We start from the raw sequence: 16,657 nt of genomic DNA on the forward strand, positions 1-16,657 counted from the left end.
ATTCCTTGATGATGATGATGATAGAGAGGGAGACATTCCTTGATGATGATGTTGATAGAGAGACATTCCTTGATGATGATGTTGATAGAGAGGGAGACATTCCTTGATGATGATGTTGTTGATAGGAGCGACATTCCTTGATGTTGATGTCTGATAGAGGGGAGGACATCCTTGATGATGATGTTGATAGAGAGGGACATTCCTTGATGATGATGTTGATAGAGAGGACATTCACTTGATGATGATGTTGATAGAGCGGAGACATTCCTTGATGATTATGTTGATAGAGAGGGAGACATTCCTTGATGATGATGTGATAGAGGGAGACCATTCCTGATGATGATGTTGATAGAGAGGAGACATTCCTTGATGATGATGTTGATAGAGGGAGACATTCCTGATGATGATTGTTGATAGAGAGAGACATTCCTTGATGATGATGTTGATATAGAGAAGACATTCCTTGATGATGATGTTGATTAGAGAGACATTCCCTTGATGATGATGTTGATAGAGGAGACATTCCTTGATGATGTGTTGATAGGAGGGAGACATATCCTTGATGATGATGTGATAGAGAGGAAGACATTCCTTGATGATGATGTGATAGAGGGAGACATTCCTTGATGATGATGTTGATAGAGAGACATTCCTTGATGATGATGTTGTGATAGAGGAGACATTCCTTGATGATGATGTTGATAGAGAGGGAGACATTCCTTGATGATGATGTTGATAGAGAGACATTCCTTGATGATGATGTTGATAGAGAGACATTCCTTGATGATGATGTTGATAGAGAGGGAGACATTCCTTGATGATGATGTTGATAGAGAGGGAGACATTCCTTGATGATGATGTTGATAGAGAGGGAGACATTCCTTGATGATGATGTTGATAGAGAGGAGACATTCCTTGATGATGATGTTGATAGAGAGACATTCCTTGATGATGATGTTGATAGAGAGGGAGACATTCCTTGATGATGATGTTGATAGAGAGGAGACATTCCTTGATGATGATGTTGATAGAGAGACATTCCTTGATGATGATGTTGATAGAGAGAGAGACATTCCTTGATGATGATGTTGATAGAGAGACATTCCTTGATGATGATGTTGATAGAGAGGGAGACATTCCTTGATGATGTTGTTGATAGAGAGGGAGACATTCCTTGATGATGATGTTGATAGAGAGACATTCCTTGATGATGATGTTGATAGAGAGACATTCCTTGATGATGATGTTGATAGAGAGGGAGACATTCCTTGATGATGATGTTGATATAGAGGACATTTCTTGATGATGATGTTGATAGAGAGACATTCCTTGATGATGATGTTGATAGAGAGGGAGACATTCCTTGATGATGATGTTGATAGAGAGGGAGACATTCCTTGATGATGATGTTGATAGAGAGGGAGACATTCCTTGATGACGTTATTGATAGGGAGGGAGACATTCCTTAATGATGTTGTTGGTAGAGAGACATTCCTTGATGATGATGTTGATAGTGAGGGAGACATTCCTTGATGATGATGTTGATAGAGAGGGAGACATTCCTTGATGATGATGTTGATAGAGAGGGAGACATTCCTTGATGATGATGTTGATAGAGAGACATTCCTTGATGATGATGTTGATAGAGAGGGAGACATTCCTTGATGATGATGGTGATAGAGAGGGAGACATCCCTTGATGATGATGTTGATAGAGAGGGAGACATTCCTTGATGATGATGTTGATAGAGAGGGAGACATTCCTTGATGATGATGTTGATAGAGAGGGAGACATTCCTTGATGATGATGTTGATAGAGAGGAGACATTCCTTGATGATGATGTTGATAGAGGGAGACATTCCTTGATGATGATGTTGATAGAGAGGAGACATTCCTTGATGATGATGTTGATAGAGGAGACATTCCTTGATGATGATGTTGATAGAGAGGGAGACATTCCTTGATGATGATGTTGATAGAGGAGACATTCCTTGATGATGATGTTGATAGAAGGAGACATTCCTTGATGATGATGTTGATAGAGAGGAGACATTCCTTGATGATGATGTTGATAGAGAGGGAGACATTCCTTGATGATGATGTTGATAGAGGGAGACATTCCTTGATGATGATGTTGATAGAGGGAGACATTCCTTGATGATGATGTTGATAGAGAGGGAGACATTCCTTGATGATGATGTTGATAGAGAGGGAGACATTCCTTGATGATGATGTTGATAGAGAGACATTCCTTGATGATGATGTTGATAGAGAGACATTCCTTGATGATGATGTTGATAGAGAGGGAGACATTCCTTGATGATGATGTTGATATAGAGACATTTCTTGATGATGATGTTGATAGAGAGACATTCCTTGATGATGATGTTGATAGAGAGGGAGACATTCCTTGATGATGATGTTGATAGAGAGGGAGACATTCCTTGATGATGATGTTGATAGAGAGGGAGACATTCCTTGATGACGTTATTGATAGGGAGGGAGACATTCCTTAATGATGTTGTTGGTAGAGAGACATTCCTTGATGATGATGTTGATAGTGAGGGAGACATTCCTTGATGATGATGTTGATAGAGAGGGAGACATTCCTTGATGATGTTGTTGATAGAGAGACATTCCTTGATGATGTTGATGGAGAGGGAGACATTCCTTGATGATGATGTTGATAGAGAGGAAGACATTCCTTGATGATGTTGTTGATAGAGAGACATTCCTTGATGACGATGTTGAGAGAGGGAGACATTTCTTGATGATGATGTTGATAGAGAGGGAGACATTCCTTGATGATGATGATGATAGAGAGACATTCCTTGATGATGATGTTGTTGATAGAGAGACATTCCTTGATGATGATGTTGATAGAGAGGGAGACATTGCTTGATGATGATGTTGATAGAGAGGGAGACATTCCTTGATGATGATGTTGATAGAGAGGGAGACATTCCTTGATGATGATGTTGATAGAGAGGGAGACATTCCTTGATGATGATGTTGATAGAGAGACATTCCTTGATGATGATGTTGATAGAGAGAGAGACATTCCTTGATGATGATGTTGATAGAGAGGGAGATATTCCTTGATGATGATGGTGATAGAGAGGGAGACATTCCTTGATGATGATGTTGATAGAGAGGGTGACATTCCTTGATGATGATGTTGATAGAGAGACATTCCTTGATGATGTTGTTGATAGAGAGACATTCCTTGATTATGTTGTTGATAGAGAGGGAGACATTCCTTGATGATGATGTTGATAGAGAGGGAGACATTCCTTGATGATGATGTTGATTGGGAGACATTCCTTGATGATGATGTTGATAGGGAGACATTCCTTGATGATGATGTTGGTATAGAGGGAGACATTCCTTGATGTTGATGTTGATAGGGAGACATTCCTTGATGATGATGTTGATAGAGAGACATTCCTTGATGATGATGTGATAGAGAGACATTTCCTTGATGATGATGTTGATAGAGAGAGAGACATTCCTTGATGATGATGTTGATAGAGAGGGAGACATTCCTTGATGATGATGTTGATTGGGAGACATTCCTTGATGATGATGTTGATAGGGAGACATTCCTTGATGATGATGTTGGTATAGAGGGAGACATTCCTTGATGTTGATGTTGATAGGGAGACATTCCTTGATGATGATGTTGATAGAGGGAGACATTCCTTGATGATGATGTTGATAGGGAGACATTCCTTGATGATGATGTTGATAGAGAGGGAGACATTCCTTGATGATGATGTTGATAGAGAGGGAGCCATTCCTTGATGATGATTGTTTGATAGCGAGGAGAGACATTCCTTGATGGAATGATGTTGATATAGAGGGAGACATTCCTTGATGATGTATGTTTGATAGACAGGGAGACATTCCTTGATGATGATGTGATCTAGAGGAAGACATTCCTTGATGATGATGTGGATAGAGAGACATTCCTTGATGATGATGTTGATCTATGAGGGAGACATTCCTTGATGATGATGTTGATATCGAGGAGACATTCCTTGATGATGATGTTGATAGGAGAGGGAGACATGCCTGGATGATGATGTTGATAGAGAGGGAGACATTCCTTGTGATGATGGTGATTAGAGAGACACTCCTTGATGAGTGATGTTGATAGGGAGACATTCCTTGATGATGATGTTGATAGAGAGGGAGACATTCCTATGATGATGATGATGTGATGATGCAGAAGGGAGACATTCCTTGATGATGATGATGATAGAGGGACATTCCTTGATGATGATGTTGATAGAGAGGGAGACATTCCTTGATGATGATGTTGATAGAGAGGGAGACATTCCTTGATGATGATGTTGATAGAGAGGGAGACATTCCTTGATGATGATGTTGATAGAGAGGAGACATTCCTTGATGATGATGTTGATAGAGGGACATTCCTTGATGATGATGTTGATAGAGAGACATTCCTTGATGATGATGTTGATAGAGAGAGAGACATTCCTTGATGATGATGTTGATAGAGAGGGAGACATTCCTTGATGATGATGTTGATAGAGAGGGAGACATTCCTTGATGATGATGTTGATAGAGAGGAGACATTCCTTGATGATGATGTTGATAGAGAGGAGACATTCCTTGATGATGATGTTGATAGAGAGGGAGACATTCCTTGATGATGATGTTGATAGAGAGAGACATTCCTTGATGATGATGTTGATAGAGAGACATTCCTTGATGATGATGTTGATAGAGAGGGAGACATTCCTTGATGATGATGTTGATAGAGAGGGAGACATTCCTTGATGATGATGTTGATAGAGAGACATTCCTTGATGATGTTGTTGATAGAGAGGGAGACATTCCTTGATGATGATGTTGATAGAGTGACATTCCTTGATGATGATGTTGATAGAGAGACATTCCTTGATGAGGATGTTGATAGAGAGACATTCCTTGATGATGTTGTTGATAGAGAGGGAGACATTCCTTGATGGTGATGTTGATAGAGAGAGAGACATTCCTTGATGATGATGTTGATAGAGAGAGAGACATTCCTTGATGATGATGTTGATAGAGAGAGACATTCCTTGATGGTGATGTTGATAGAGAGAGAGACATTCCTTGATGATGTTGTTGATAGAGAGGGAGACATTCATTGATGATGATGTTGATAGAGAGAGAGACATTCCTTGATGATGATGTTGATAGAGAGGGAGACATTCCTTGATGATGATGTTGATAGAGAGACATTCCTTGATGATGATGTTGATAGAGAGGGAGACATTCCTTGATGATGATGATGATAGCGAGGGAGACATTCCTTGATGATGTTGTTGATAGAGAGGGAGACATTCCTTGATGATGATGATGATAGCGAGGGAGACATTCCTTGATGATGTTGTTGATAGAGAGGGAGACATTCCTTGATGATGATGTTGATGGAGAGGGAGACATTCCTTGATGATGATGTTGATAGAGAGGGAGACATTCCTTGATGATGATGTTGATAAAGAGACATTCCTTGATGATGATGTTGATAGAGAGACATTTCTTGATGATGATGTTGATAGAGAGGGAGACATTCCTTGATGAGGATGTTGATAGAGAGACATTCCTTGATGATGATGTTGATAGAGAGGGAGACATTCCTTGATGATGATGTTGATAGAGAGGGAGACATTCCTTGATGATGATGTTGATAGAGAGGGAGACATTCCTTGATGATGATGTTGATAGAGAGGGAGACATTCCTTGATGATGATGTTGATAGAGAGGGAGACTTTCCTTGATGATGATGTTGATAGAGAGGGAGACATTCCTTGATGATGATGTTGATAGAGAGGGAGACATTCCTTGATGGTGATGTTGATAGAGAGGGAGACATTCCTTGATGATGATGTTGATAGAGAGACATTCCTTGATGATGATGTTGATAGAGAGGGAGACATTCCTTGATGATGATGTTGATAGAGAGACATTCCTTGATGATGATGTTGATAGAGAGGGAGACATTCCTTGATGATGATGTTGATAGAGAGACATTCCTTGATGATGATGTTGATAGAGAGACATTCCTTGATGATGATGTTGATTGGGAGACAGTCCTTGATGATGATGTTGATAGGGAGACATTCCTTGATGATGATGTTGATAGAGAGGAGACATTCCTTGATGATGATGTTGATAGAGAGGAGACATTCCTTGATGATGATGTTGATAGAGGGGAGACATTCCTTGAGATGATGTTGATGAGAGGGGAGACATTCCTTGATGATGATGTTGATAGAGAGGGAGACATTCCTTGATGATGATGTTGATAGAGAGGGAGACATTCCTTGATGATGATGTTGATAGAGAGGGAGACATTCCTTGATGATGATGTTGATAGAGAGGAGAGAGGAAGACATTCCTTGATGATGATGGTGATAGAGAGGGAGACATTCCTTGATCATGATGTTGATAGAGAGGGATACATTCCTTGATGATGATGTTGATAGAGAGGGAGACATTCCTTGATGAGGATGTTGATAGAGAGACATTCCTTGATGATGATGTTGATAGAGAGGGAGACATTCCTTGATGATGATGTTGATAGAGAGGGAGACATTCCTTGATGATGATGTTGATAGAGAGGGAGACATTCCTTGATGATGATGTTGATAGAGAGGGAGACATTCCTTGATGATGATGTTGATAGAGAGGGAGACATTCCTTGATGATGATGTTGATAGAGAGGGAGACATTCCTTGATGATGATGTTGATAGAGAGAGAGACATTCCTTGATGATGATGTTGATAGAGAGACATTCCTTGATGGTGATGTTGATAGAGAGACATTCCTTGATGATGATGTTGATAGAGAGGGAGACATTCCTTGATGATGATGATGATAGCGAGGGAGACATTCCTTGATGATGATGTTGATAGAGAGACATTCCTTGATGAGGATGTTGATAGAGAGACATTCCTTGATGATGATGTTGATAGAGAGGGAGACATTCCTTGATGATGATGTTGATAGAGAGGGAGACATTCCTTGATGATGATGTTGATAGAGAGGGAGACATTCCTTGATGATGATGTTGATAGAGAGACATTCCTTGATGAGGATGTTGATAGAGAGACATTCCTTGATGATGATGTTGATAGAGAGGGAGACATTCCTTGATGATGATGTTGATAGAGAGGGAGACATTCCTTGATGATGATGTTGATAGAGAGGGAGACATTCCTTGATGATGATGTTGATAGAGAGGAAGACATTCCTTGATGATGATGGTGATAGAGAGGGAGACATTCCTTGATCATGATGTTGATAGAGAGGGATACATTCCTTGATGATGATGTTGATAGAGAGGGAGACATTCCTTGATGATGATGGTGATAGAGAGGGAGACATTCCTTGATGATGATGTTTATAGAGAGGAAGACATTCCTTGATGATGATGGTGATAGAGAGGGAGACATTCCTTGATGATGATGTTGATAGAGAGGGAGACATTCCTTGATGATGATGTTGATAGAGAGGGAGACATTCCTTGATGACGATGTTGATAGAGAGGGAGATATTCCTTGATGATGATGTTGATAGAGAGGGAGACATTCCTTGATGATGATGTTGATAGAGAGACATTCCTTGATGATGATGTTGATAGAGAGAGAGACATTCCTTGATGGTGATGTTAATAGAGAGGGAGACATTCCTTGATGATGATGTTGATAGAGAGGGTGACATTCCTTGATGACGATGTTGATAGAGAGGGAGATATTCCTTGATGATGATGTTGATAGAGAGGGAGACATTCCTTGATGATGATGGTGATAGAGAGGGAGACATTCCTTGATGATGATGTTGATAGAGAGAGAGACATTCCTTGATGGTGATGTTAATAGAGAGGGAGACATTCCTTGATGATGATGTTGATAGAGAGGGAGACATTCCTTGATGATGATGTTGATAGAGAGACATTCCTTGATGATGATGTTGATAGAGAGAGAGAGACATTCCTTGATGGTGATGTTAATAGAGAGGGAGACATTCCTTGATGATGATGTTGATAGAGAGGGAGACATTCCTTGATGATGTTGTTGATAGAGAGGGAGACATTCCTTGATGATGTTGTTGATAGAGAGGGAGACATTCCTTGATGATAATGTTGATAGAGAGACATTCCTTGATGATGATGTTGATAGAGAGAGAGACATTCCTTGATGATGATGTTGGTAGAGAGGGAGACATTCCTTGATGATGATGTTGATAGAGAGGGAGACATTCCTTGATGATGATGTGGATAGGGAGACATTCCTTGATGATGATGTTAATTGAGAGGGATACATTCCTTGATGATGCTGTTGACGTGTGAACAGTTAGATATTGTTGTTTTAGGCGTGTGTATTGACAATTACATATGCATCTACACGAGTGTATAGTGTTACATGTTTTGTATTTATACATTTTTATAATTACACATGTATTTGCACGTGTTTAAATTGATGTATCCACGCGTGTTTATAGATCTATACCATATACATAACATATTTAGATGGGTTCGATTAGCTTTGTTTTTGTCGTCATATCTGCGTATTTTTACAAAGACCTATCCAAAATTCGCTTGTCTATCGCTGGTAGTTATCGAAATATGGCTATGGGGTTCGTTTTGAAGCTTGTCTGGTAATTTTCATAATTTATGTCCAGAAAATTTATCCGCGATAAACAAGAAATACATATTAATCATACCAAAAAAGGAATGACCATGAAAATCTTCGAAAACACTTAGCTCTGGCATAGATTAATTGTTCAGATTTCACACGCAAGTACCATACTGCCTTTAGCAGGATGTGTAGCATTAAAAAGTATAGTCACACCGGAGTTATCCCCCTTTAGTTTATGCAGGCGCTATATCCAGCTAGGACTCCGTTTTTTCAATCTTAGAGCGTTTAAAAAATTATCTTAAAGACATTTTCGAAAATACGGTTAGATATCTGGAATAAGCTATACTTTTACCGTGTGCTCGCTAGATATGTTAAAGCGTTTTCTAGTAACGCATTAATTACAGATTTGAAACCACTTAATTTTTTCAGCATGAAACATCTTCATTTACTTCCTGTTAAATATATTATGCATATCATTATTACATCCTATAGAATAAAAAAGTTTCGACAGTATACAGAAAAAATGTCTTTTCCGTATGTGTATACATTTAATACAGTGGGATAGATCAATGTGGATGTAACAATGGAGGGTATTGTTGGCGAATGTGAACAGAAACTTGAATTATTAGTTATACAGTATTTAATGACATTAACGTCTCAAAACCCATCAATTTAATCAGATACATATAAAAATTATGTACAATGACCAAGGAGGACAAACTTTATGACACGTGTGCCGAATGGGCCTCGAACTCAAGAACTACGGCACAAGATCGCCTAGCCAGAACTACCCACAGCTTACACCAGTACACGAAGTCAAATATATATCTATATATTTTTTTTTCTTTTTGTTTTCGATCTTCTATTCTAGCTTGTTGAATTATGCTACACATATAATTAAAATATTAGATTATATCATCTGGACACAAAAATATTTTTAGGATTTTTTTTTTTTTTTTTTAATGAAATAATAGTTTTCCATTGTTTTCCAGGTGTTTTGTCTCCCACGGTTAAAAAAGAACAAGATACAAAATCAGAATCAGAGTGATGAATCCCAAATCCTTTCTCGGTGACACACGTCATTACCATCTAAAAAAAAGAATATTATAGTTCGAAAGTCTCGGTAGCTTTTCTATGTCTGACGTGAAGGTGAACACCTGTCATGAAAATCCTTATATCTATCTTAGTAATTGTAAAAAGTTCTTCGGATTAATTTCTCTCTTAATCTAAAAAAAAGAGTAGCACATGCGATTTATTATTGATTTTTCTAGCACGCTGAAATTAAGATATTATTCAGAATTGATGAAAGCTGTAATTCCATTCAATGTCGATATGGAATGAGATCATTAATTCAACTCGGTTTTATACTTATTAAAAGGGATTAGTAAGTAAGTTTTTTCCAACATATAAACAACTACTCCCATAATTCAAAAGAAACTATTATGTGTTTCAATTTCAATTTTATTTTAGTTGATTAACTTAATTTACAATCAATTATTTCTAAACTTGTTTAGTATATATGGTATATATTTGCATAAATCAACTAACGGCTGAGATTTCTTACAATAAAATTTGAACTTCTTAAAAAATCCTAAAATTGGAAAACAAGTTCTAATACATAATGCATTTTAATTTAGTCATACAAACCTAATTGATCGATTTTGTTATTAAATGTGAGTTTTAATAAATTAGTATAATATCGAAACGGTTATATTTGATGAAAAAATCTTGACTGAAAGTCTGAGAAAATAATTATACTATTCTCTACAAATCGTATTTTTTGTCGATTTTGTCTTTCATTAACAATTCAAAAAGTTCATTCCTAGTATATAATCACTACATCAAGATGCAAATGAATAAAATTGCGGTCAGTAGCACAAACGAGAAATAAAAATGGTATTAACAATTTCTAGTTAATTATGTTTGATATGGCTCGCATTATTTCATCTTAGTGTGAAATATATTTGATATCATTAAACTAACAATATGCATTCTCGCCTTCTTTGTCGGGTTTGCCTGCTAAATATTCACAGACGTATTTTTTGCAGTATCATGATTATTCTTTTTTTCTCTCCCGATTACCACGATGGCGTGATGCAAACCGTCTACAAATCTAGGCTTTTGATTGGCTGGTCGTGCAGACCGCACCCTGGGCCCACCTGAATGGCTAGTCAGAGCTAATGCAGGACTGATGTTTGGTCGATAAACATATTTTATTGCCGTCGGTTAAAAAGTAGTTCCGGCAGCCAGTGCTCATTTGTCGGTGAATCGCTCCGCCTACCGGCGGTTTGGAAAAACTTAATTTGATAAGACGGTGTAGCTGTGAGTGCGATCGATAAGCGTAACCAATGGAAACGGCCGACAAGGGCAGTAAGCCAACTAGAGCTAGCTTGCCCATCCGGCTCATCTGCAGGCCTAATTATAGCGCAGCAGCCAATGAAATACGTCCATATTGTCCGCGTGACTGCCTCAGCGATCAAATGATTGTGGGCTGACAGAACCAGTATTTATATGAGATTTATGTGATGTTAAATCGAGCTGTAGTCGGCCCAAGCGACGGGGTGTGACTGTTCGCAGCCATGGCATACTGATACACGACTGATCAGACTTCGTGTCCCTCGCTATAAGGCGATCTATGCTATTCGCTACGTGAAAATTTTATCTGAATGTCTCAAGCTGTATCCACGCGTATCCCTCCGTTGATGTCTAATTTTGTCTTTCTTTCCATATTTCTCTCAATCGTTCTCTGTTTCCCATTACATCCGTTGTTACCCATTTCTATAGATAAGTGTTTACTGAGATATCTATATGAATACCACGGACTTGTATTATTCTGTGATCTAAATTTTCCTCTTAAGGAACATTGTTTTCACCAGCAAAATCCACCTGTCTTTAGAGACGAAATACACCAATATGCAGATCGTTCGCCCCTTTGCTATATAGATTTAATATATCTTTCAGGAATAATTGTTTTTGACACAGGTTCAGGAATAATTGTTTTTGACACAGGTTCGGGAATAATTGTTTTTGACACAGGTTCAGGAATAATTGTTTTTGACACAGGGACTTGACACACAGTAAAACTTGATATTGAAGTTTATAAGGTCTAGGGGATAGCTGACAAGTTCATGTGATACAAATCGTATAATCTGTATCCTTATCATAACAGTATACCTATAGCCACAGGACTTTTTTTCATAAATAAGACAATATTATGACAATATGTTCTTTTAAATTACAATGTAACATGGTAACATTGGCTGTAAAACGTTATGAGGGGACACCAGGAGCACACAATTAATATTAACAGTATCACAGGGACCTGAGAATTTGTTGCATGTGTATTTTGGACCTATCCTGGTGTGTACATCACACACGTTTAAGAGGACTGGATTAAATGTCATTAAACATAATTAAAACTGTGGCGGGGGTTATTTTTACCCAACATTGATCTTGATTTTGATTTTTGAATTGTTCTATGTATCGATATTCCTCCGATCAAACAAACAAACAAACAAACAAACAAGCAAACAAACTCCTGCAGATCCTGTAGATCCCAGGTAAGAATTACATTCCTATGTTGTAAATAATCTGAATAATATTCCCCCTCATGCCAATACATAGAATACACCACGATTATCTCCCTTTCAGTGTTCCTAATTAACATTGCCTAATTAGTCTTAGTAATGCCGGCATCCTTGTTTTTTTCAGATTTTCCACCGGTTGATCATTGAACCCCAAACCACCATTTGTACAAGGTAAATAGTTGATAGTACACCGACATGACCTAGTAACCATTCTCATATCCCCTTAAAGTAGAGAGTGGAGCTCTGTTTTGTACTTTTCAAAAAAAAAGAGTTCCACTTTTCCAGCATTGTGTTAAACACAAAAACTAGGTTATGTGTTAAAAAATACAGAAGTATTTATTATTAATACCTAGCTAGGGATTTATTGACGTTTTAATTAATGTCCCTTTTCAATGATTATTAAGGAAATGCATACAAATAAGATACCCATGGGAGGTAACTCTGTCAGAAATAAAACACATCAAGTGTAAGGGGAGCTACTCCAAAGTCGAAAAGTATACGTAACTCTTTCTTGTAGTTTTTATTCGGGCAGTAGTATTATGACCCTTAATAATAATAAATTAGAGAGTTTACCAAATGCTCTGTCGACAATATTGTTTATGTTTATTCTTCAACTGTATTGTTTGGGACTATTCTTCAACTGTATTGTTTGGAACTATTCTTCAACTGTATTGTTTGGGACTATCCTTCAACTGTATTGTTTGGGACTATCCTTCAACTGTATTGTTTGGAACTATTCTTCAACTGTATTGTTTGGGACTATCCTTCAACTGTATTGTTTGGGACTATCCTTCAACTGTATTGTTTGGGACTATTCTTCAACTGTATTGTTTGGGACTATCCTTCAACTGTATTGTTTGGGACTATCCTTCAACTGTATTGTTTGGGACTATCCTTCAACTGTATTGTTTGGGACTATTCTTCAACTGTATTGTTTGGGACTATCCTTCAACTGTATTGTTTGGGACTATTCTTCAACTGTATTGTTTGGGACTATCCTTCAACTGTATTGTTTGGGACTATTCTTCAACTGTATTGTTTGGGACTATTCTTCAACTGTATTGTTTGGGACTATCCTTCAACTGTATTGTTTGGAATTATTCTTCAACTGTATTGTTTGGAACTATTCTTCAACTGTATTGTTTGGGACTATCCTTCAACTGTATTGTTTGGGACTATTCTTCAACTGTATTGTTTGGGACTATTCTTCAACTGTATTGTTTGGAACTATTCTTCAACTGTATTGCTTGGGACAAGTCCAAAATGTTCATACTCCCTAAATTCAATTGAAAAGATTTAACATCGGTACACAGGTGATCGGGCTGGGACGGAATAATGAAAATTATCTTGTTCGCGATAGGGGTTCGAACTAGCGAACTATCGCTCACTAATGGGGCCTTATACTACTGTAGTGGAACTGGACCGGGTATATCATCGGCGACCAGGTAGCTCAATCGGTAGAGCATCCGGCTAGTGTTCGAAGGTCCCGGGTTCGAACCCCGGTCTGGCCGTGCATTTTTCCACTCCTATTACATTTGGTGCCTGTGACCAAACCTTGTTTCAAGTGAGGTGAATACGTGACAAGGGGATACCCGAACCTGGGTTGTGAGTTGTGAAGTCTTCGGGGTCGAAGACTTAAACAAATAGGAGGGAAGAGTGTAGCGGAACTGGACCGGGTCGATCATCGGCGACCAGGTAGCTCAATCGGTAGAGCATCCGGCTAGTGTTCGGAGGTCCCGGGTTCGAACCCCGGTCTGGCCGTGCATTTTCCCACTCCTATTACACTACAAGGCTATATAGGAATTCTCACTAGCCTTAGCAAGAAAGGTGACATATTCATTCCAGTTTTACGTTTCTAAGTCCAATGTATGTAGAGATATAACTTACGATTTGTGTGGCCTCTCTGTCACGCTTTCCTCTTCTTTGTCCTCCGATGTCTGTAACAGAAACAAGGGACATTACTCTAAAATTTTCTAAAAAGTTTATCTATATTCCCGAGAAACACAAACCGACATGTTCGAGAGTCATTACCCGTGTCGGTTTGTGTTTCTCAGTAATCAGAGTAACAGGCGGATCTGTGCTGTCGTGGTTGTGTCCTTGGGCAAGACACTTTACCCTAATTGCTCTGGATGGCATGCGACGGGCCTCCTGTATGTTGTTCAGTGAGCTAGTCACCAACTACCACAAGACATTCCCGCCTTAATATGACTCTGGTTGTTCAGGGGGCGTTAAATCCAACAATCAGACAATAGTCAAATCTCATTCCACATTTAATTATGAATTGTTGCATTTGCAGTGTTTCAGTTAAAGAGTTCCTAAGATTAAAGGGATATAATGTCACTGTTCCTAGGGAGTCTTATCATCGAAGCAATTTAGTCTAGTGATGGTTATATAGATTTTTTTTCTAATAATTATTTGTTTGATTTCGACGTACGTCACTTTGTTACTTTAATCACGATATCGAAAGAGGCATATATAGCGTAATCGTATGCAAAATGATTTGAGAAAAAAAGCCTTTATTGCCAGTATGATGTGATAGATCGAATTATGACAATCCATCCATCCATCCATCCATCCATCCATCAAATCAGGAAACGGCATTAAAATTTAAATCAAAGTAAATGTCTTACCCTTCCGCTGTAATGTATTTTCTTTTTCCATTCCCACCGTCAATTGATCCAAAGTATTCTCTCCTTTTTTCGGATCTAGAAAATAAGCAAGAACCATTTTAACAAACAATAACACAGACAAGAAGATCACAAACAAGTACTGGCCATTATACTCTATATAAACACAAGGTCAAATCATCTGCACCTGTTGTAGCTGTGGCATATTTTGTGTGTGTTGACTGTGGTGTATTTTGTGTGTGTTGATTGTGGTGTATTTTGTGTGTGTTGACTGTGGCATATTTTGCGTGTTTTGACTGTGGCATATTTTGTGTGTGTTGACGCTGTGGTGTATTTTGTGTGTGTTGACGCTGTGGTGTATTTTGTGTGTGTTGACTGTGGTGTATTTTGTGTGTGTTGACTGTGGTGTATTTTGTGTGTGTTGACTGTGGCATATTTTGTGTGTGTTGATTGTGGTGTATTTTGTGTGTATTGACGCTGTGGTATATTTTGTGTGTGTTGACTCTGGCATATTTTGTGTGTGTTGACTGTGGCATATTTTGTGTGTGTTGACTGTGGTATATTTGTGTGTTTTGACTGTGGTATATTTTGTGTGTGTTGACTGTGGTATATTTTGTGTGTTGATGGATTGTGTGTGTACTGTATTTTGTTGTTGCTGTGTTTTTTGTGTGTGTGTTGTGTATTTGTTGTGCTGTGGTAATTGGTTGAGCTTGGTATGTTTGTGTTGACTGTGGTTATTTTTTGTGTTGACTGTGGTATTTTTGGTGTGTTGACCTTGTATATTTTTTGTGTTGATTGTGGTATTTTTGTTTTGACCGGTTATCTTTGTTTACTGTGTTATTTTGTGGTGATTGGTAATTTGTGTGTGTTGACGCTGTGTATATTTTGTGTGTTTGCTGTGTTATTTTGTGTTGTTGATTGTGGTTCATTTTGTGTGTGTTGACTGTGTCTTTTTGTGTGTGTTGACTGTGGTATATTTTGTGTGTGTTGACGCTGTGGTATATTTTGTGTGTGTTGACGCTGTGGTATATTTTGTGTGTGTTGACTGTGGTATATTTTGTGTGTGTTGATGTGGTATATTTTGTGTGTGTTGACGCTGTGGTATATTTTGTGTGTGTTGACGCTGTGGTATATTTTGTGTGTGTTGACGCTGTGGTATATTTTGTGTGTGTTGACGCTGTGGTATATTTTGTGTGTGTTGACGCTGTGGTATATTTTGTGTGTGTTGACTGTGGTATATTTTGTGTGTGTTGATTGTGGTATATTTTGTGTGTGTTGACGCTGTGGTATATTTTGTGTGTGTTGACGCTGTGGTATATTTTGTGTGTGTTGACGTTGTGGTATATTTTGTGTGTGTTGACGCTGTGGTATATTTTGTGTGTGTTGACGCTGTGGTATATTTTGTGTGTGTTGACGCTGTGGTATATTTTGTGTGTGTTGACGCTGTGGTATATTTTGTGTGTGTTGACGCTGTGGTATATTTGTGTGTGTTGACGCTGTGGTATATTTTGTGTGTGTTGACGCTGTGGTATATTTTGTGTGTGTTGACGCTGTGGTATATTTTGTGTGTGTTGACGCTGTGGTGTATTTTGTGTGTGTTGACGCTGTGGTATATTTTGTGTGTGTTGACGCTGTGGTATATTTTGTGTGTGTTGACGCTGTGGTATATTTTAGGTGTGTTGACGCTGTGGTATATTTTAGGTGTGTTGATGCTGTGGTATACTTTGTGTGTTTTGACGCTGTGGTATATTTTGTGTGTGTTGTGCTGTGGTATATTTTGTGTGTGTT

The 16,657-nt window shown here is 38.3% G+C and overlaps 1 protein-coding gene across 1 annotated transcript in view; it reads right to left on the reverse strand.

Annotated features, from left to right (window-relative positions):
* Positions 1-14,872: 14,872 nt before the first annotated feature.
* Positions 14,873-16,657, reverse strand: part of LOC117340312 — an 83,978-nt gene continuing 82,193 nt past the window's right edge. The window contains exon 4 of the mRNA XM_033902082.1: positions 14,873-14,947. The gene's annotated coding sequence lies outside the window, so the exon portion shown is untranslated. The remainder of the gene's footprint in view (positions 14,948-16,657) is intronic.

Source organism: Pecten maximus, chromosome 13, assembly GCF_902652985.1.
Source record: "Pecten maximus chromosome 13, xPecMax1.1, whole genome shotgun sequence".
NCBI lineage: Eukaryota > Metazoa > Mollusca > Bivalvia > Pectinida > Pectinidae > Pecten > Pecten maximus.